General features: G+C 41.6%; 2 long non-coding RNA genes, 1 other non-coding gene and 1 pseudogene across 4 annotated transcripts; 1 reads left to right on the forward strand and 3 right to left on the reverse strand.

The window, feature by feature from the left end:
• Positions 1-234: 234 nt before the first annotated feature.
• LOC118284806 lies at positions 235-1,883 on the forward strand. 2 transcript variants are annotated; one of them, XR_004784972.2, is made up of 4 exons: positions 235-372; positions 950-1,095; positions 1,302-1,414; positions 1,582-1,883. It is a non-coding gene; the product is annotated as an uncharacterized LOC118284806 (long non-coding RNA). The 2 variants fall into 2 exon arrangements; XR_004784971.2 differs by lacking the exon at positions 1,582-1,883 and having other exon boundaries at positions 1,302-1,556.
• On the reverse strand, positions 1,095-21,707 carry LOC124849359. The gene is made up of 4 exons (XR_007031533.1): positions 3,283-21,707; positions 1,707-1,846; positions 1,558-1,632; positions 1,095-1,412 (listed from the first exon to the last, which is right to left on the reverse strand). It is a non-coding gene; the product is annotated as an uncharacterized LOC124849359 (long non-coding RNA).
• A 649-nt stretch (positions 21,708-22,356) lies between these two features.
• On the reverse strand, positions 22,357-22,536 carry LOC118284344 (annotated as a pseudogene).
• Positions 22,537-22,833: 297 nt separating this feature from the next.
• Positions 22,834-22,946, reverse strand: LOC118284345. Its single transcript, XR_004784832.2, has one exon. It is a non-coding gene; the product is annotated as a U5 spliceosomal RNA (small nuclear RNA).
• Positions 22,947-23,616: the final 670 nt, after the last annotated feature.

The raw sequence follows: 23,616 nt of genomic DNA on the forward strand, positions 1-23,616 counted from the left end.
AGAAACCCGCTTTGATCAGGTGCCTCTGACCTACAAAGGAGGCAACCACTTCTAACTTAGACTCCGTCCACCGTTACGATTACTCTATAGACCAGAAGACGTGAACGTGCACGCAGCTGAACCAGGCCCCAGGATTCCCGACTTTGCTGGACGAACCGGAATCCGCCTTTTTCCCCCCTCCTCCTTGTGCGCGTTTGGAAACGCACACAGCACCGAACCCACAGTCTTTCAACCGTGTCGACTGCCGGTTCGATCCGAACCCGGAGGACCGCGCACCGCCGGCACTCGCTAGGAAGCGCCGCGGATCCCTTCTCGCGCATCGCCGCATCCGAGGACGGACCACAGACACTCGTTCACCCGCAAAGGAGTACAGTAAGAGGCTTTAGCTCTGGGTAGAACGTAGGCTATTTTATATGTGTTTCAGTAAGTTAACTTACTGTGTATATTTGTGATGTTTGTAACGGATCGCCATGTCCCATTTATCGCTGCTATAATAACCGCGTTATTATCAGTGATCCTGTTGATTTGTGTCCGACCAAGTCAGACTATTGTGTGTTGCTCCAGTTAAATCCCAAGTCTGACACTGACAGAGAGGAAGAACAAGTCTGTGGTCCTGAAGCTTTTCAACCCTCCTGTGGATAAAAAAAGATAAAAAGAATTGTGCTCAACGCACAACTCTTTTTTTTAGTGAATCAGACTGTTGGGAAATATAAAGTTATCCTGATAAAAAATATAGCTTGTTCTCTAGTTTGTTTTGATTTGTGACTAAATCAATTGTACTGAAAGTTGAGCAGATTTATTTTTATACATTAACAAATTTGTATTTATCTGTTTGCGGTGAAACAAATATTACTTCTTGGATCAATATTTGTCTGATGCAGTGCTGCTGCCTCATTAATCATTATTTGCGCATTAGATCTTGTAGAACTTATCTTCTTTTCCTTATTAGGTTTTCAGAGGAATGAATCAGGTCCCCATCCCTCTCAGCTGCATTATACACCACCCAGGCCTAGAGCCGAATTGCCTCAACTTGTACACCCTGCAGAACATCTACAAAATGGACTACGGACATCTGAGGTGCAGAACAGAAGAAGAGTAAGGTTCAAATGAATTTATGTAATGAGATACAACTGCATAATAGGATCCACACAACAAATGAAGAAATGAGAAACAATTATTTTCTTCAAAATAACTTTATTTTTTGCAAATGTAAGGAAACCAGAAATATACACATATACAAAAATATATTTGTAGAGAGGCAATTTGCAACTGCAATAATGCCTCATCGTTTTCACATCCAGGTGCAACCACTTCCCCCTTTGACAGATGCTTGGGGATTGGGATTTTTTTCATCTCCTCCACAAATGGGGCTGGGTCCTCAAACACCATCCTCATCAAGTCACCCACAAAATCTGTAAAACATTTCATTCAATCATTCATTTTCTTGTGTTTTCTTGAATCCACCTTTGTTGTTTACTTAACATGTTCAGAATTATATATTATTCTTTTGAATTTGTTATCATGTTTGTAATAATAAAATAGTGCTTTACAACTTACTCAATGTGGGTTCTGTTTTAACAGGCTTTGTGGTGGATTCACCCTTCTTTGTCTTGGGGAACACGACTCTGTAAACTGGATGTCCTGAAGATGATGAAGCTGCATTTAATTATAATGGGGGACATTTGGGAAAGAGGGGGTCTTCTTACCTATGGATATTTTGAACCTGGTTAAAAAGTGAAGTCCACTTGGCCACCTTCTCAGGCCCTGAGGTTGAAGAGGTTGCACCCCAATAGACATGGTTCTATAAACTGTGGAACCGGGGTATAGCTGATTGGTGTGATGTACCCTGAAATACAAGGGCAAATAAAACAATAACAATTTTGCATCAAATGACGACAATCGCTATATATTCTAAGCTGCATCTCCCCCATTATAGACCTTATTGTCATTGTATAGCGCAATTTTGTTTGGTAGCTCTTGCAGCATTATCAAAAAACGCGATAAAGGTAAGAAAATGTAGATCACAATTTTTTTTTAATCAAAAAATATAATTCACATATATAATATATACAACATGTGCTGTGTAAACACATGCATTTAACCACACAAACAGAACACAGAGGGAACTGATTAAAACCCACACAGTATACTATTTTTACTTGAAGCCTGAGCCTAGCTCAGTCTAGCTCGGGACCAAATATGCTGAGGGATAAGAGTAAATAATTACATATAATAATGTACACACAGCAATGCTAGCGATAGCACTGTTTATAACAAAGACCAGGCGGAACCGGTGTCCCTCGCTCAACTCCTTTGCCGTCATCTACAACAGGTCAAAGTGTATCCGAGGCATTAAATCCAAAATCTGATGTTTGGAAAGCAACCAACCATCAAAACAGCCGCATCAAACAGGCCTCACGTTACACTGAGCAGCAGCAATAATGGAGCAAAGCTAGTAGCAAAGTTAGCAGAGTCCCAACACCACGGTGGACTGCAGCCACACCATTACAGCTCATAAAATCATAAGTCCACCTCCACACCTGAAGTAAATTAGCTGTGTGCTAAATGGACTACAATTGAAATATTAAAGGCTATAAAATCACAGTCCTCCTCCACACGCGAGAGATGCAGAGATGGAATTTGAAAACGGTCCGTCGCTTGTGGTTCTGCGGCATCAATTTGCGATCTGCTACTGCCCACACGAGCACTGTTAAATATGATGAGATCGCTAAAAACGGTACATTTTTAAACAATGTTGCCACGTGATAACACAGTCTGACCCTCAGTAGTTCTCCTGTACCGGAGCCCACAAGAGAAACTAACCACGGTAGCTGTGGTGCTAACTCCGGTAGCTGTAGGTGGTGCAGGCTCCCCAGAAACACAAAGTTACTGAAGAGTGCTCATAAAAGATACATGTTAGATCTTACAGCCATTTAACCAACACTCATAGGGTCAATGTTATTGTGGCTGCTCTGGTGACGGCAAGTAACTAAAGACTGTAACTTCATTGACACACAATGTTTACATCAGGGTACAGGGCTAGCTTATGCTAACGTGGCTAGAGAAACAATGCAATGGAGGCGCACACGGTATTACATCTTACATTTCAAACTCATCGCATTAAAGGACGTGGAGCACATTCCTGGTGGCCTAAGCCAGCATCACCCCAACTATAGCCAACTAATGTTAACGACATAGTTTACCTGAGCATTAACTTATGCTAAACAAACAAGGCACAAACACTACTCAGGGCACAGCGCCCACACGGTCTTAAAAACTTACATTTCTTTTCTCTGTTGCTTCGCCACGGAGAGTTGGAATTGCTCCATCTCTGGTTTTTCTGCCAGTCCGGCGTTGTACTGGCCCAGGTTTGAAAAACAGTCTAACACAAATTGGTTAGCACAAACTCGCAGGTTTTTACAGACTGTGGCTGGAACATTTCCATCACAAATAATGTCAATCCACCTGCTCCTCTGAGGCTGAGAGTCGATGTACAGATTTATATTGGTTTGTACAGCCGACAACAGGGCAAATGTTATTTACTCTTTTCGGCATAATGCTAGCGGTCCATCTGTTGCTTTCTGAGAGAAAACAATGGGATATATGCACTCTGGTGTCTTGGAGTTCATGGGTGGAGATTCACAGTTTGGGTTGGGGTTACCCCAGAAGAGGCTTCATGTTACGTAATAGGATGCCAGGGTTGTGAATGGCTCGTTCAGAGCCCGTCTGTAGGGTTTTGACAATCCACAAAATAACGACATTGTGTTCTTTTTCCACGTTTTGTGGGCCGGCAGGCACCCCAGATACCCTTATATATGTGCACAAAGGCTGAAAAAGGGATTTTTCCATAATATCTGATGTGGATGTGACAAGAGACAATGCAAGCTCAGGGAAGCACAGAGCCGCCACATTCCCATCAACAAACACCAACACAACATCAAACAGCTGGGAGAAGCATGCGTTTCTCAGCAGGAAATCCATTTATAATGGAGCCAGAGTTATGGGTAGATGGGGAAAATAAGGCACATTGTTTATTGTGAAATGTATGGCAAACAAACCTGCAAGTTCTTTTGTTTAACTCAAGTTGCCTGGACTTTCAGTCTAATTGTGTGAATTTGCAGGAACATTTACAGGTTTGAGGGTCCTGCACAAACAAACAAACAAGGATTGCTTTGTTCCTAGGTTAAACATAAAACGGATATGGCTCAAATGTGATGTATTAGCTGCATAGCCAGAGACACTTTCCAGCACTAAGTCATATACCATCACACCTTCAGAAATCAATAAACCACAATGGTGATGTAGCTCTCTCATAACAGACAGACACAGGTCGTTCTTGAAACGGGCGTTTATTCTCAGGCTTCTTCTCCACAATTGTGCTTCCTTATTTACACTATCCACACAGGCCTTCCGCCATACGCCGTGAGAACTATACGTTAAACACACACACATATACATTAGAAACTGTATGAAAATAACAGAATGGACATAAATGATACATTTCTGCTTGTTACAAATTAAAGTGTATACCTCGTTGGCCGCTTGTCATGAAAGAGATTTTTTTCTTGAAATCCTCGTGAAACAGTTGCTTGCTTTACATGGTTAATGCCAAAATGCACCGCAGGTAAACACTCCACAGAAACGTGAAATATGTTAAAGGACCAATACAATTTTAATTAATTGAATTATTTATTTATTACATTACATTATTGACTGAATTATTAACTATTTAGTGTAACACAAGACTTTATGTTTTATGCAACAACACTTACAGGTGACATCATCCTACACTAACAGGTGTCAACTAAGAAAATGGAACCAATGAGGCCAAGACTACTGGCTACCTGATCCGACTAAATGGGCTGGTAAATACAGTCCATTGCTCTTCCACCACTGATAACAAGTGTATTTTCACAGTGTCCTTAATGTGCTGTGAAACTTCCAGGCGACAAGGCATTATTTAGTGGTTACCTCACTGCAAGCTGCTAGAATTGAGCAAACTCCTCCCTGCACTTTATAAAAAAGCTCTAAGGGGCATATGTGTGATAGACATAGGGCAGGTCAGCCATAAGAGGCACACGATGAAAAATCAACATCTAAAAGTTTGAAGTTGAAATAGACAGTAGTATTTTTGTAGTGTCTAATGCAATGCTCAAGGGGCACACCAGAAACAAAACAAGGACAGACCTAGATATATAAGGCGGGTTATTATAGGGCAACAAGGAACTTTGCCTGTCTCATAGAACTGACAGTGGGATAAACTCTGAATCAACTTCTAGAACCCCTTTATGAAACAAGGAGCAACTTATTGATGAGCATCCCAAGGCTAAAATGTTCTTAGGATGCTCACACTACATGGCTGTGCTTCTGAAATTTAATTCTGGACTGTCACTGCTGTGGCCATCTATCATCTGAAACACAAGTAAACATGGTAACAGATAAAAGGGCCCCAACAGGAAGTAAAAGAAAACAAGCACTTATCATTGCAGCACACTAAAAACCCACTGACAGGCCACAAGATACCCCTTCTCTGTAGAGATAGCATGACATGTGCAATGGCAACTTAATTTTGCCGCCACATAAATGTTATTGTTGCAAATGGAACCTGTGTGCAAAATAGAGGGTTTCATATCATATCATAGGATATCATTAAGAGGATACAAATCAGCCATCAAGAACCATTCCTGGTTGAAACCAAGACATACTGCAACACAGACTCAGGCCACGACACCCCTGCACCTGGGTCTTAGCCCTGACAAACGTTGGAGCAGAGAGGAAGCACCTGAGAAGATGCAAGAGGGCTGGATATTGATCCACAGGATTAGTACTGGGTCAGGTGTATCAGGATGTATGATCCTGTAATAGGCTGTATCTTTATAACAGTTCCACTCCACCACACTGCAGGGAAAGCAGCTGCATATGTGTACAGTCACATGCAGGCATCCAGCAATGTACTAAGGCACAATTCAGCGCACAGCGGTTTGAAAAACAGTCTAACACAAATTGGTTAGCACAAACTCGCAGGTTTTTACAGACTGTGGCTGGAACATTTCCATCACAAATAATGTCAATCCACCTGCTCCTCTGAGGCTGAGAGTCGATGTACAGATTTATATTGGTTTGTACAGCCGACAACAGGGCAAATGTTATTTACTCTTTTCGGCATAATGCTAGCGGTCCATCTGTTGCTTTCTGAGAGAAAACAATGGGATGTATGCACTCTGGTGTCTTGGAGTTCATGGGTGGAGATTCACAGTTTGGGTTGGGGTTACCCCAGAAGAGGCTTCATGTTACGTAATAGGATGCCAGGGTTGTGAATGGCTCGTTCAGAGCCCGTCTGTAGGGTTTTGACAATCCACAAAATAACGACATTGTGTTCTTTTTCCACGTTTTGTGGGCCGGCAGGCACCCCAGATACCCTTATATATGTGCACAAAGGCTGAAAAAGGGATTTTTCCATAATATCTGATGTGGATGTGACAAGAGACAATGCAAGCTCAGGGAAGCACAGAGCCGCCACATTCCCATCAACAAACACCAACACAACATCAAACAGCTGGGAGAAGCATGCGTTTCTCAGCAGGAAATCCATTTATAATGGAGCCAGAGTTATGGGTAGATGGGGAAAATAAGGCACATTGTTTATTGTGAAATGTATGGCAAACAAACCTGCAAGTTCTTTTGTTTAACTCAAGTTGCCTGGACTTTCAGTCTAATTGTGTGAATTTGCAGGAACATTTACAGGTTTGAGGGTCCTGCACAAACAAACAAACAAGGATTGCTTTGTTCCTAGGTTAAACATAAAACGGATATGGCTCAAATGTGATGTATTAGCTGCATAGCCAGAGACACTTTCCAGCACTAAGTCATATACCATCACACCTTCAGAAATCAATAAACCACAATGGTGATGTAGCTCTCTCATAACAGACAGACACAGGTCGTTCTTGAAACGGGCGTTTATTCTCAGGCTTCTTCTCCACAATTGTGCTTCCTTATTTACACTATCCACACAGGCCTTCCGCCATACGCCGTGAGAACTATACGTTAAACACACACACATATACATTAGAAACTGTATGAAAATAACAGAATGGACATAAATGATACATTTCTGCTTGTTACAAATTAAAGTGTATACCTCGTTGGCCGCTTGTCATGAAAGAGATTTTTTTCTTGAAATCCTCGTGAAACAGTTGCTTGCTTTACATTGTTAATGCCAAAATGCACCGCAGGTAAACACTCCACAGAAACGTGAAATATGTTAAAGGACCAATACAATTTTAATTAATTGAATTATTTATTTATTACATTACATTATTGACTGAATTATTAACTATTTAGTGTAACACAAGACTTTATGTTTTATGCAACAACACTTACAGGTGACATCATCCTACACTAACAGGTGTCAACTAAGAAAATGGAACCAATGAGGCCAAGACTACTGGCTACCTGATCCGACTAAATGGGCTGGTAAATACAGTCCATTGCTCTTCCACCACTGATAACAAGTGTATTTTCACAGTGTCCTTAATGTGCTGTGAAACTTCCAGGCGACAAGGCATTATTTAGTGGTTACCTCACTGCAAGCTGCTAGAATTGAGCAAACTCCTCCCTGCACTTTATAAAAAAGCTCTAAGGGGCATATGTGTGATAGACATAGGGCAGGTCAGCCATAAGAGGCACACGATGAAAAATCAACATCTAAAAGTTTGAAGTTGAAATAGACAGTAGTATTTTTGTAGTGTCTAATGCAATGCTCAAGGGGCACACCAGAAACAAAACAAGGACAGACCTAGATATATAAGGCGGGTTATTATAGGGCAACAAGGAACTTTGCCTGTCTCATAGAACTGACAGTGGGATAAACTCTGAATCAACTTCTAGAACCCCTTTATGAAACAAGGAGCAACTTATTGATGAGCATCCCAAGGCTAAAATGTTCTTAGGATGCTCACACTACATGGCTGTGCTTCTGAAATTTAATTCTGGACTGTCACTGCTGTGGCCATCTATCATCTGAAACACAAGTAAACATGGTAACAGATAAAAGGGCCCCAACAGGAAGTAAAAGAAAACAAGCACTTATCATTGCAGCACACTAAAAACCCACTGACAGGCCACAAGATACCCCTTCTCTGTAGAGATAGCATGACATGTGCAATGGCAACTTAATTTTGCCGCCACATAAATGTTATTGTTGCAAATGGAACCTGTGTGCAAAATAGAGGGTTTCATATCATATCATAGGATATCATTAAGAGGATACAAATCAGCCATCAAGAACCATTCCTGGTTGAAACCAAGACATACTGCAACACAGACTCAGGCCACGACACCCCTGCACCTGGGTCTTAGCCCTGACAAACGTTGGAGCAGAGAGGAAGCACCTGAGAAGATGCAAGAGGGCTGGATATTGATCCACAGGATTAGTACTGGGTCAGGTGTATCAGGATGTATGATCCTGTAATAGGCTGTATCTTTATAACAGTTCCACTCCACCACACTGCAGGGAAAGCAGCTGCATATGTGTACAGTCACATGCAGGCATCCAGCAATGTACTAAGGCACAATTCAGCGCACAGCGGTTTGAAAAACAGTCTAACACAAATTGGTTAGCACAAACTCGCAGGTTTTTACAGACTGTGGCTGGAACATTTCCATCACAAATAATGTCAATCCACCTGCTCCTCTGAGGCTGAGAGTCGATGTACAGATTTATATTGGTTTGTACAGCCGACAACAGGGCAAATGTTATTTACTCTTTTCGGCATAATGCTAGCGGTCCATCTGTTGCTTTCTGAGAGAAAACAATGGGATGTATGCACTCTGGTGTCTTGGAGTTCATGGGTGGAGATTCACAGTTTGGGTTGGGGTTACCCCAGAAGAGGCTTCATGTTACGTAATAGGATGCCAGGGTTGTGAATGGCTCGTTCAGAGCCCGTCTGTAGGGTTTTGACAATCCACAAAATAACGACATTGTGTTCTTTTTCCACGTTTTGTGGGCCGGCAGGCACCCCAGATACCCTTATATATGTGCACAAAGGCTGAAAAAGGGATTTTTCCATAATATCTGATGTGGATGTGACAAGAGACAATGCAAGCTCAGGGAAGCACAGAGCCGCCACATTCCCATCAACAAACACCAACACAACATCAAACAGCTGGGAGAAGCATGCGTTTCTCAGCAGGAAATCCATTTATAATGGAGCCAGAGTTATGGGTAGATGGGGAAAATAAGGCACATTGTTTATTGTGAAATGTATGGCAAACAAACCTGCAAGTTCTTTTGTTTAACTCAAGTTGCCTGGACTTTCAGTCTAATTGTGTGAATTTGCAGGAACATTTACAGGTTTGAGGGTCCTGCACAAACAAACAAACAAGGATTGCTTTGTTCCTAGGTTAAACATAAAACGGATATGGCTCAAATGTGATGTATTAGCTGCATAGCCAGAGACACTTTCCAGCACTAAGTCATATACCATCACACCTTCAGAAATCAATAAACCACAATGGTGATGTAGCTCTCTCATAACAGACAGACACAGGTCGTTCTTGAAACGGGCGTTTATTCTCAGGCTTCTTCTCCACAATTGTGCTTCCTTATTTACACTATCCACACAGGCCTTCCGCCATACGCCGTGAGAACTATACGTTAAACACACACACATATACATTAGAAACTGTATGAAAATAACAGAATGGACATAAATGATACATTTCTGCTTGTTACAAATTAAAGTGTATACCTCGTTGGCCGCTTGTCATGAAAGAGATTTTTTTCTTGAAATCCTCGTGAAACAGTTGCTTGCTTTACATTGTTAATGCCAAAATGCACCGCAGGTAAACACTCCACAGAAACGTGAAATATGTTAAAGGACCAATACAATTTTAATTAATTGAATTATTTATTTATTACATTACATTATTGACTGAATTATTAACTATTTAGTGTAACACAAGACTTTATGTTTTATGCAACAACACTTACAGGTGACATCATCCTACACTAACAGGTGTCAACTAAGAAAATGGAACCAATGAGGCCAAGACTACTGGCTACCTGATCCGACTAAATGGGCTGGTAAATACAGTCCATTGCTCTTCCACCACTGATAACAAGTGTATTTTCACAGTGTCCTTAATGTGCTGTGAAACTTCCAGGCGACAAGGCATTATTTAGTGGTTACCTCACTGCAAGCTGCTAGAATTGAGCAAACTCCTCCCTGCACTTTATAAAAAAGCTCTAAGGGGCATATGTGTGATAGACATAGGGCAGGTCAGCCATAAGAGGCACACGATGAAAAATCAACATCTAAAAGTTTGAAGTTGAAATAGACAGTAGTATTTTTGTAGTGTCTAATGCAATGCTCAAGGGGCACACCAGAAACAAAACAAGGACAGACCTAGATATATAAGGCGGGTTATTATAGGGCAACAAGGAACTTTGCCTGTCTCATAGAACTGACAGTGGGATAAACTCTGAATCAACTTCTAGAACCCCTTTATGAAACAAGGAGCAACTTATTGATGAGCATCCCAAGGCTAAAATGTTCTTAGGATGCTCACACTACATGGCTGTGCTTCTGAAATTTAATTCTGGACTGTCACTGCTGTGGCCATCTATCATCTGAAACACAAGTAAACATGGTAACAGATAAAAGGGCCCCAACAGGAAGTAAAAGAAAACAAGCACTTATCATTGCAGCACACTAAAAACCCACTGACAGGCCACAAGATACCCCTTCTCTGTAGAGATAGCATGACATGTGCAATGGCAACTTAATTTTGCCGCCACATAAATGTTATTGTTGCAAATGGAACCTGTGTGCAAAATAGAGGGTTTCATATCATATCATAGGATATCATTAAGAGGATACAAATCAGCCATCAAGAACCATTCCTGGTTGAAACCAAGACATACTGCAACACAGACTCAGGCCACGACACCCCTGCACCTGGGTCTTAGCCCTGACAAACGTTGGAGCAGAGAGGAAGCACCTGAGAAGATGCAAGAGGGCTGGATATTGATCCACAGGATTAGTACTGGGTCAGGTGTATCAGGATGTATGATCCTGTAATAGGCTGTATCTTTATAACAGTTCCACTCCACCACACTGCAGGGAAAGCAGCTGCATATGTGTACAGTCACATGCAGGCATCCAGCAATGTACTAAGGCACAATTCAGCGCACAGCGGTTTGAAAAACAGTCTAACACAAATTGGTTAGCACAAACTCGCAGGTTTTTACAGACTGTGGCTGGAACATTTCCATCACAAATAATGTCAATCCACCTGCTCCTCTGAGGCTGAGAGTCGATGTACAGATTTATATTGGTTTGTACAGCCGACAACAGGGCAAATGTTATTTACTCTTTTCGGCATAATGCTAGCGGTCCATCTGTTGCTTTCTGAGAGAAAACAATGGGATATATGCACTCTGGTGTCTTGGAGTTCATGGGTGGAGATTCACAGTTTGGGTTGGGGTTACCCCAGAAGAGGCTTCATGTTACGTAATAGGATGCCAGGGTTGTGAATGGCTCGTTCAGAGCCCGTCTGTAGGGTTTTGACAATCCACAAAATAACGACATTGTGTTCTTTTTCCACGTTTTGTGGGCCGGCAGGCACCCCAGATACCCTTATATATGTGCACAAAGGCTGAAAAAGGGATTTTTCCATAATATCTGATGTGGATGTGACAAGAGACAATGCAAGCTCAGGGAAGCACAGAGCCGCCACATTCCCATCAACAAACACCAACACAACATCAAACAGCTGGGAGAAGCATGCGTTTCTCAGCAGGAAATCCATTTATAATGGAGCCAGAGTTATGGGTAGATGGGGAAAATAAGGCACATTGTTTATTGTGAAATGTATGGCAAACAAACCTGCAAGTTCTTTTGTTTAACTCAAGTTGCCTGGACTTTCAGTCTAATTGTGTGAATTTGCAGGAACATTTACAGGTTTGAGGGTCCTGCACAAACAAACAAACAAGGATTGCTTTGTTCCTAGGTTAAACATAAAACGGATATGGCTCAAATGTGATGTATTAGCTGCATAGCCAGAGACACTTTCCAGCACTAAGTCATATACCATCACACCTTCAGAAATCAATAAACCACAATGGTGATGTAGCTCTCTCATAACAGACAGACACAGGTCGTTCTTGAAACGGGCGTTTATTCTCAGGCTTCTTCTCCACAATTGTGCTTCCTTATTTACACTATCCACACAGGCCTTCCGCCATACGCCGTGAGAACTATACGTTAAACACACACACATATACATTAGAAACTGTATGAAAATAACAGAATGGACATAAATGATACATTTCTGCTTGTTACAAATTAAAGTGTATACCTCGTTGGCCGCTTGTCATGAAAGAGATTTTTTTCTTGAAATCCTCGTGAAACAGTTGCTTGCTTTACATTGTTAATGCCAAAATGCACCGCAGGTAAACACTCCACAGAAACGTGAAATATGTTAAAGGACCAATACAATTTTAATTAATTGAATTATTTATTTATTACATTACATTATTGACTGAATTATTAACTATTTAGTGTAACACAAGACTTTATGTTTTATGCAACAACACTTACAGGTGACATCATCCTACACTAACAGGTGTCAACTAAGAAAATGGAACCAATGAGGCCAAGACTACTGGCTACCTGATCCGACTAAATGGGCTGGTAAATACAGTCCATTGCTCTTCCACCACTGATAACAAGTGTATTTTCACAGTGTCCTTAATGTGCTGTGAAACTTCCAGGCGACAAGGCATTATTTAGTGGTTACCTCACTGCAAGCTGCTAGAATTGAGCAAACTCCTCCCTGCACTTTATAAAAAAGCTCTAAGGGGCATATGTGTGATAGACATAGGGCAGGTCAGCCATAAGAGGCACACGATGAAAAATCAACATCTAAAAGTTTGAAGTTGAAATAGACAGTAGTATTTTTGTAGTGTCTAATGCAATGCTCAAGGGGCACACCAGAAACAAAACAAGGACAGACCTAGATATATAAGGCGGGTTATTATAGGGCAACAAGGAACTTTGCCTGTCTCATAGAACTGACAGTGGGATAAACTCTGAATCAACTTCTAGAACCCCTTTATGAAACAAGGAGCAACTTATTGATGAGCATCCCAAGGCTAAAATGTTCTTAGGATGCTCACACTACATGGCTGTGCTTCTGAAATTTAATTCTGGACTGTCACTGCTGTGGCCATCTATCATCTGAAACACAAGTAAACATGGTAACAGATAAAAGGGCCCCAACAGGAAGTAAAAGAAAACAAGCACTTATCATTGCAGCACACTAAAAACCCACTGACAGGCCACAAGATACCCCTTCTCTGTAGAGATAGCATGACATGTGCAATGGCAACTTAATTTTGCCGCCACATAAATGTTATTGTTGCAAATGGAACCTGTGTGCAAAATAGAGGGTTTCATATCATATCATAGGATATCATTAAGAGGATACAAATCAGCCATCAAGAACCATTCCTGGTTGAAACCAAGACATACTGCAACACAGACTCAGGCCACGACACCCCTGCACCTGGGTCTTAGCCCTGACAAACGTTGGAGCAGAGAGGAAGCACCTGAGAAGATGCAAGAGGGCTGGATATTGATCCACAGGATTAGTACTGGGTCAGGTGTATCAGGATGTATGATCCTGTAATAGGCTGTATCTTTATAACAGTTCCACTCCACCACACTGCAGGGAAAGCAGCTGCATATGTGTACAGTCACATGCAGGCATCCAGCAATGTACTAAGGCACAATTCAGCGCACAGCGGTTTGAAAAACAGTCTAACACAAATTGGTTAGCACAAACTCGCAGGTTTTTACAGACTGTGGCTGGAACATTTCCATCACAAATAATGTCAATCCACCTGCTCCTCTGAGGCTGAGAGTCGATGTACAGATTTATATTGGTTTGTACAGCCGACAACAGGGCAAATGTTATTTACTCTTTTCGGCATAATGCTAGCGGTCCATCTGTTGCTTTCTGAGAGAAAACAATGGGATATATGCACTCTGGTGTCTTGGAGTTCATGGGTGGAGATTCACAGTTTGGGTTGGGGTTACCCCAGAAGAGGCTTCATGTTACGTAATAGGATGCCAGGGTTGTGAATGGCTCGTTCAGAGCCCGTCTGTAGGGTTTTGACAATCCACAAAATAACGACATTGTGTTCTTTTTCCACGTTTTGTGGGCCGGCAGGCACCCCAGATACCCTTATATATGTGCACAAAGGCTGAAAAAGGGATTTTTCCATAATATCTGATGTGGATGTGACAAGAGACAATGCAAGCTCAGGGAAGCACAGAGCCGCCACATTCCCATCAACAAACACCAACACAACATCAAACAGCTGGGAGAAGCATGCGTTTCTCAGCAGGAAATCCATTTATAATGGAGCCAGAGTTATGGGTAGATGGGGAAAATAAGGCACATTGTTTATTGTGAAATGTATGGCAAACAAACCTGCAAGTTCTTTTGTTTAACTCAAGTTGCCTGGACTTTCAGTCTAATTGTGTGAATTTGCAGGAACATTTACAGGTTTGAGGGTCCTGCACAAACAAACAAACAAGGATTGCTTTGTTCCTAGGTTAAACATAAAACGGATATGGCTCAAATGTGATGTATTAGCTGCATAGCCAGAGACACTTTCCAGCACTAAGTCATATACCATCACACCTTCAGAAATCAATAAACCACAATGGTGATGTAGCTCTCTCATAACAGACAGACACAGGTCGTTCTTGAAACGGGCGTTTATTCTCAGGCTTCTTCTCCACAATTGTGCTTCCTTATTTACACTATCCACACAGGCCTTCCGCCATACGCCGTGAGAACTATACGTTAAACACACACACATATACATTAGAAACTGTATGAAAATAACAGAATGGACATAAATGATACATTTCTGCTTGTTACAAATTAAAGTGTATACCTCGTTGGCCGCTTGTCATGAAAGAGATTTTTTTCTTGAAATCCTCGTGAAACAGTTGCTTGCTTTACATTGTTAATGCCAAAATGCACCGCAGGTAAACACTCCACAGAAACGTGAAATATGTTAAAGGACCAATACAATTTTAATTAATTGAATTATTTATTTATTACATTACATTATTGACTGAATTATTAACTATTTAGTGTAACACAAGACTTTATGTTTTATGCAACAACACTTACAGGTGACATCATCCTACACTAACAGGTGTCAACTAAGAAAATGGAACCAATGAGGCCAAGACTACTGGCTACCTGATCCGACTAAATGGGCTGGTAAATACAGTCCATTGCTCTTCCACCACTGATAACAAGTGTATTTTCACAGTGTCCTTAATGTGCTGTGAAACTTCCAGGCGACAAGGCATTATTTAGTGGTTACCTCACTGCAAGCTGCTAGAATTGAGCAAACTCCTCCCTGCACTTTATAAAAAAGCTCTAAGGGGCATATGTGTGATAGACATAGGGCAGGTCAGCCATAAGAGGCACACGATGAAAAATCAACATCTAAAAGTTTGAAGTTGAAATAGACAGTAGTATTTTTGTAGTGTCTAATGCAATGCTCAAGGGGCACACCAGAAACAAAACAAGGACAGACCTAGATATATAAGGCGGGTTATTATAGGGCAACAAGGAACTTTGCCTGTCTCATAGAACTGACAGTGGGATAAACTCTGAATCAACTTCTAGAACCCCTTTATGAAACAAGGAGCAACTTATTGATGAGCATCCCAAGGCTAAAATGTTCTTAGGATGCTCACACTACATGGCTGTGCTTCTGAAATTTAATTCTGGACTGTCACTGCTGTGGCCATCTATCATCTGAAACACAAGTAAACATGGTAACAGATAAAAGGGCCCCAACAGGAAGTAAAAGAAAACAAGCACTTATCATTGCAGCACACTAAAAACCCACTGACAGGCCACAAGATACCCCTTCTCTGTAGAGATAGCATGACATGTGCAATGGCAACTTAATTTTGCCGCCACATAAATGTTATTGTTGCAAATGGAACCTGTGTGCAAAATAGAGGGTTTCATATCATATCATAGGATATCATTAAGAGGATACAAATCAGCCATCAAGAACCATTCCTGGTTGAAACCAAGACATACTGCAACACAGACTCAGGCCACGACACCCCTGCACCTGGGTCTTAGCCCTGACAAACGTTGGAGCAGAGAGGAAGCACCTGAGAAGATGCAAGAGGGCTGGATATTGATCCACAGGATTAGTACTGGGTCAGGTGTATCAGGATGTATGATCCTGTAATAGGCTGTATCTTTATAACAGTTCCACTCCACCACACTGCAGGGAAAGCAGCTGCATATGTGTACAGTCACATGCAGGCATCCAGCAATGTACTAAGGCACAATTCAGCGCACAGCGGTTTGAAAAACAGTCTAACACAAATTGGTTAGCACAAACTCGCAGGTTTTTACAGACTGTGGCTGGAACATTTCCATCACAAATAATGTCAATCCACCTGCTCCTCTGAGGCTGAGAGTCGATGTACAGATTTATATTGGTTTGTACAGCCGACAACAGGGCAAATGTTATTTACTCTTTTCGGCATAATGCTAGCGGTCCATCTGTTGCTTTCTGAGAGAAAACAATGGGATATATGCACTCTGGTGTCTTGGAGTTCATGGGTGGAGATTCACAGTTTGGGTTGGGGTTACCCCAGAAGAGGCTTCATGTTACGTAATAGGATGCCAGGGTTGTGAATGGCTCGTTCAGAGCCCGTCTGTAGGGTTTTGACAATCCACAAAATAACGACATTGTGTTCTTTTTCCACGTTTTGTGGGCCGGCAGGCACCCCAGATACCCTTATATATGTGCACAAAGGCTGAAAAAGGGATTTTTCCATAATATCTGATGTGGATGTGACAAGAGACAATGCAAGCTCAGGGAAGCACAGAGCCGCCACATTCCCATCAACAAACACCAACACAACATCAAACAGCTGGGAGAAGCATGCGTTTCTCAGCAGGAAATCCATTTATAATGGAGCCAGAGTTATGGGTAGATGGGGAAAATAAGGCACATTGTTTATTGTGAAATGTATGGCAAACAAACCTGCAAGTTCTTTTGTTTAACTCAAGTTGCCTGGACTTTCAGTCTAATTGTGTGAATTTGCAGGAACATTTACAGGTTTGAGGGTCCTGCACAAACAAACAAACAAGGATTGCTTTGTTCCTAGGTTAAACATAAAACGGATATGGCTCAAATGTGATGTATTAGCTGCATAGCCAGAGACACTTTCCAGCACTAAGTCATATACCATCACACCTTCAGAAATCAATAAACCACAATGGTGATGTAGCTCTCTCATAACAGACAGACACAGGTCGTTCTTGAAACGGGCGTTTATTCTCAGGCTTCTTCTCCACAATTGTGCTTCCTTATTTACACTATCCACACAGGCCTTCCGCCATACGCCGTGAGAACTATACGTTAAACACACACACATATACATTAGAAACTGTATGAAAATAACAGAATGGACATAAATGATACATTTCTGCTTGTTACAAATTAAAGTGTATACCTCGTTGGCCGCTTGTCATGAAAGAGATTTTTTTCTTGAAATCCTCGTGAAACAGTTGCTTGCTTTACATTGTTAATGCCAAAATGCACCGCAGGTAAACACTCCACAGAAACGTGAAATATGTTAAAGGACCAATACAATTTTAATTAATTGAATTATTTATTTATTACATTACATTATTGACTGAATTATTAACTATTTAGTGTAACACAAGACTTTATGTTTTATGCAACAACACTTACAGGTGACATCATCCTACACTAACAGGTGTCAACTAAGAAAATGGAACCAATGAGGCCAAGACTACTGGCTACCTGATCCGACTAAATGGGCTGGTAAATACAGTCCATTGCTCTTCCACCACTGATAACAAGTGTATTTTCACAGTGTCCTTAATGTGCTGTGAAACTTCCAGGCGACAAGGCATTATTTAGTGGTTACCTCACTGCAAGCTGCTAGAATTGAGCAAACTCCTCCCTGCACTTTATAAAAAAGCTCTAAGGGGCATATGTGTGATAGACATAGGGCAGGTCAGCCATAAGAGGCACACGATGAAAAATCAACATCTAAAAGTTTGAAGTTGAAATAGACAGTAGTATTTTTGTAGTGTCTAATGCAATGCTCAAGGGGCACACCAGAAACAAAACAAGGACAGACCTAGATATATAAGGCGGGTTATTATAGGGCAACAAGGAACTTTGCCTGTCTCATAGAACTGACAGTGGGATAAACTCTGAATCAACTTCTAGAACCCCTTTATGAAACAAGGAGCAACTTATTGATGAGCATCCCAAGGCTAAAATGTTCTTAGGATGCTCACACTACATGGCTGTGCTTCTGAAATTTAATTCTGGACTGTCACTGCTGTGGCCATCTATCATCTGAAACACAAGTAAACATGGTAACAGATAAAAGGGCCCCAACAGGAAGTAAAAGAAAACAAGCACTTATCATTGCAGCACACTAAAAACCCACTGACAGGCCACAAGATACCCCTTCTCTGTAGAGATAGCATGACATGTGCAATGGCAACTTAATTTTGCCGCCACATAAATGTTATTGTTGCAAATGGAACCTGTGTGCAAAATAGAGGGTTTCATATCATATCATAGGATATCATTAAGAGGATACAAATCAGCCATCAAGAACCATTCCTGGTTGAAACCAAGACATACTGCAACACAGACTCAGGCCACGACACCCCTGCACCTGGGTCTTAGCCCTGACAAACGTTGGAGCAGAGAGGAAGCACCTGAGAAGATGCAAGAGGGCTGGATATTGATCCACAGGATTAGTACTGGGTCAGGTGTATCAGGATGTATGATCCTGTAATAGGCTGTATCTTTATAACAGTTCCACTCCACCACACTGCAGGGAAAGCAGCTGCATATGTGTACAGTCACATGCAGGCATCCAGCAATGTACTAAGGCACAATTCAGCGCACAGCGGTTTGAAAAACAGTCTAACACAAATTGGTTAGCACAAACTCGCAGGTTTTTACAGACTGTGGCTGGAACATTTCCATCACAAATAATGTCAATCCACCTGCTCCTCTGAGGCTGAGAGTCGATGTACAGATTTATATTGGTTTGTACAGCCGACAACAGGGCAAATGTTATTTACTCTTTTCGGCATAATGCTAGCGGTCCATCTGTTGCTTTCTGAGAGAAAACAATGGGATATATGCACTCTGGTGTCTTGGAGTTCATGGGTGGAGATTCACAGTTTGGGTTGGGGTTACCCCAGAAGAGGCTTCATGTTACGTAATAGGATGCCAGGGTTGTGAATGGCTCGTTCAGAGCCCGTCTGTAGGGTTTTGACAATCCACAAAATAACGACATTGTGTTCTTTTTCCACGTTTTGTGGGCCGGCAGGCACCCCAGATACCCTTATATATGTGCACAAAGGCTGAAAAAGGGATTTTTCCATAATATCTGATGTGGATGTGACAAGAGACAATGCAAGCTCAGGGAAGCACAGAGCCGCCACATTCCCATCAACAAACACCAACACAACATCAAACAGCTGGGAGAAGCATGCGTTTCTCAGCAGGAAATCCATTTATAATGGAGCCAGAGTTATGGGTAGATGGGGAAAATAAGGCACATTGTTTATTGTGAAATGTATGGCAAACAAACCTGCAAGTTCTTTTGTTTAACTCAAGTTGCCTGGACTTTCAGTCTAATTGTGTGAATTTGCAGGAACATTTACAGGTTTGAGGGTCCTGCACAAACAAACAAACAAGGATTGCTTTGTTCCTAGGTTAAACATAAAACGGATATGGCTCAAATGTGATGTATTAGCTGCATAGCCAGAGACACTTTCCAGCACTAAGTCATATACCATCACACCTTCAGAAATCAATAAACCACAATGGTGATGTAGCTCTCTCATAACAGACAGACACAGGTCGTTCTTGAAACGGGCGTTTATTCTCAGGCTTCTTCTCCACAATTGTGCTTCCTTATTTACACTATCCACACAGGCCTTCCGCCATACGCCGTGAGAACTATACGTTAAACACACACACATATACATTAGAAACTGTATGAAAATAACAGAATGGACATAAATGATACATTTCTGCTTGTTACAAATTAAAGTGTATACCTCGTTGGCCGCTTGTCATGAAAGAGATTTTTTTCTTGAAATCCTCGTGAAACAGTTGCTTGCTTTACATTGTTAATGCCAAAATGCACCGCAGGTAAACACTCCACAGAAACGTGAAATATGTTAAAGGACCAATACAATTTTAATTAATTGAATTATTTATTTATTACATTACATTATTGACTGAATTATTAACTATTTAGTGTAACACAAGACTTTATGTTTTATGCAACAACACTTACAGGTGACATCATCCTACACTAACAGGTGTCAACTAAGAAAATGGAACCAATGAGGCCAAGACTACTGGCTACCTGATCCGACTAAATGGGCTGGTAAATACAGTCCATTGCTCTTCCACCACTGATAACAAGTGTATTTTCACAGTGTCCTTAATGTGCTGTGAAACTTCCAGGCGACAAGGCATTATTTAGTGGTTACCTCACTGCAAGCTGCTAGAATTGAGCAAACTCCTCCCTGCACTTTATAAAAAAGCTCTAAGGGGCATATGTGTGATAGACATAGGGCAGGTCAGCCATAAGAGGCACACGATGAAAAATCAACATCTAAAAGTTTGAAGTTGAAATAGACAGTAGTATTTTTGTAGTGTCTAATGCAATGCTCAAGGGGCACACCAGAAACAAAACAAGGACAGACCTAGATATATAAGGCGGGTTATTATAGGGCAACAAGGAACTTTGCCTGTCTCATAGAACTGACAGTGGGATAAACTCTGAATCAACTTCTAGAACCCCTTTATGAAACAAGGAGCAACTTATTGATGAGCATCCCAAGGCTAAAATGTTCTTAGGATGCTCACACTACATGGCTGTGCTTCTGAAATTTAATTCTGGACTGTCACTGCTGTGGCCATCTATCATCTGAAACACAAGTAAACATGGTAACAGATAAAAGGGCCCCAACAGGAAGTAAAAGAAAACAAGCACTTATCATTGCAGCACACTAAAAACCCACTGACAGGCCACAAGATACCCCTTCTCTGTAGAGATAGCATGACATGTGCAATGGCAACTTAATTTTGCCGCCACATAAATGTTATTGTTGCAAATGGAACCTGTGTGCAAAATAGAGGGTTTCATATCATATCATAGGATATCATTAAGAGGATACAAATCAGCCATCAAGAACCATTCCTGGTTGAAACCAAGACATACTGCAACACAGACTCAGGCCACGACACCCCTGCACCTGGGTCTTAGCCCTGACAAACGTTGGAGCAGAGAGGAAGCACCTGAGAAGATGCAAGAGGGCTGGATATTGATCCACAGGATTAGTACTGGGTCAGGTGTATCAGGATGTATGATCTGTAATAGGCTGTATCTTTATAACAGTTCCACTCCACCACACTGCAGGGAAAGCAGCTGCATATGTGTACAGTCACATGCAGGCATCCAGCAATGTACTAAGGCACAATTCAGCGCACACACACTTCTCATATCCAATTAAACATCGGGATCTCCCGCTGAGAAGCCTCATGATACACAAAAAACCATCAAAACACACAGCCATATGTCAGCAGTGACAAATCCCCCGACCACACTATCCGTCACACTCACTACCTCCGCTGTACGCCTCTCTCTGCTTGTCGCATGCCGAATCCCAGCATGCATCCATCTGTACCCATCTGCCAAACAACATTATAACATAGCTGAGATGAGATGCTCATAGGTCTATTTATTGTTTTCTGCCTCGACTACTGCAGTTCACTTTTTAACCTGTCTTGGCAATACATGCCTGAACCGCTTACGATTAGTTGAAAATGCTGTTGCCAAGTCTACCCAGAAGGTCTTATTTAAAACCAATTCTCGTTTTTTGACCCTGGCTCCCAATCAAATTCAGAATCCTTTACAAGCTTCTTGGGATTATGTTCAGAGCCTGTAGTAAAGAGCCAGTACAGCCATATAATCCAGTATTAAGCAATTTTGAGGACCTCTGTTTAGGGTTTGTAGGTTGTTTTTGTTTGTTGTGAATCAGTTTATGACATCTGCTCTTGAAAACTACCGTACAATGAAAATTTACTGACTTTCTGAACCAAAGTCCTGACATTTTCATCCATCCCACAACAGTTCTTAGGCCTATGGAGATCTTCACAAAATAACTCCAAATGTGTGTCAGAGCTTGGTTTTTCACAAGGCAAGAGTAGGGTGCACTTTCCAGCGGCACTGCAATGCAGGGTCGATGCATGGAGTGAACGGAGCAAGCCCCATGTTTCAACTCCTTTTGCTAAAAATCAGTTTAATATGTTAACCCCATATAGGGGACATATCAGATATTGAACTGATAAGAACAGATACTACACTTGATCTTAGTCCCATGTTTCAACTCCTGTTGCTAAAAATTGGTTTAATATGTTATCCCTGTATAGGGAACATATCAGATATTAAACTAATAAACACAGATACTACACTTGATCTTAGCCAAAAGGCCGAGAAGTGATGACGCCCATGTTTTCAAAGTGCAAGTCAAGCTCTCGGCACAAATTGCACTTGTCGTGGTGCTCTGTTTTGAGTGAGCTTAACAATGGCTGCTGCTTAGCACCTCCACCCAAAGTCTCGCTGGTGGACCCCCCCTACTTGATGTAGACAGCTCTTTAACTTTTCACAAACTCATAAGGCTCAGCCATTCGTCAAAGCCTGCCAAAAATATCTTAAACTCATGGCTGCTCCTCTCCACCGAAGTCTTTAGTAAAAGGCGAAAGACTTGTGCAGTCTGAAGAAAAACCAGAGTCAGCACAGCCCCCTCCCCGAGCGCCTCCCAAACACCCTATCCATCACACTCACTACCTCCGCGGTACTCCTCTCTCTGCTTGCCGCATGCCAAATCCCAGCATGCATCCATCTGTACCCATCTGCCAATCAGCATTATAACATAGCTGAGATGGAGATGCTCATAGGTGTATTTATTGTCTTCTGCCTCGACTACTGCAGTTCAATTTTTAACCTGTCTTGGCAATACATGCCTGAACCGCTTACAATTGGTTGAAAATGCTGTTGCCAAGCGTCTGATCAAGTCTACCGGGAATAATAATAATAATAATAATTCATTTTATTCATGGGCGCCTTTCTCAACACTCAAGGTCACCTTACAAAATCAACCATAAAAACACTCAGTCCATCCAACAAGCAGTCATAAAAGCAGGCAATAAAACAACATAATAATACTAATAATAATAAAAACAAGAGAAAGGGTGGGGTCTTTCCAGTCAAAGCAAATGAAATTAAAGGGAGTAGGCCTGTCTGAAAAGATGGGTTTTCAGGTGAGATTTGAAAGTGGTAATGGAAGTGGAGTGTTGGATGTAGTGAGGCAGAGAGTTCCAGAGGTGGGGGGCTGAGCGACTGAAAGCTCTTGACCCCATGGTAACCAGACAAGCAGGTGGGAGGATGAGCTGGATGGAGGAAG

Source organism: Scophthalmus maximus, chromosome 10 (genome assembly GCF_022379125.1).
Source record: "Scophthalmus maximus strain ysfricsl-2021 chromosome 10, ASM2237912v1, whole genome shotgun sequence".
NCBI lineage: Eukaryota > Metazoa > Chordata > Actinopteri > Pleuronectiformes > Scophthalmidae > Scophthalmus > Scophthalmus maximus.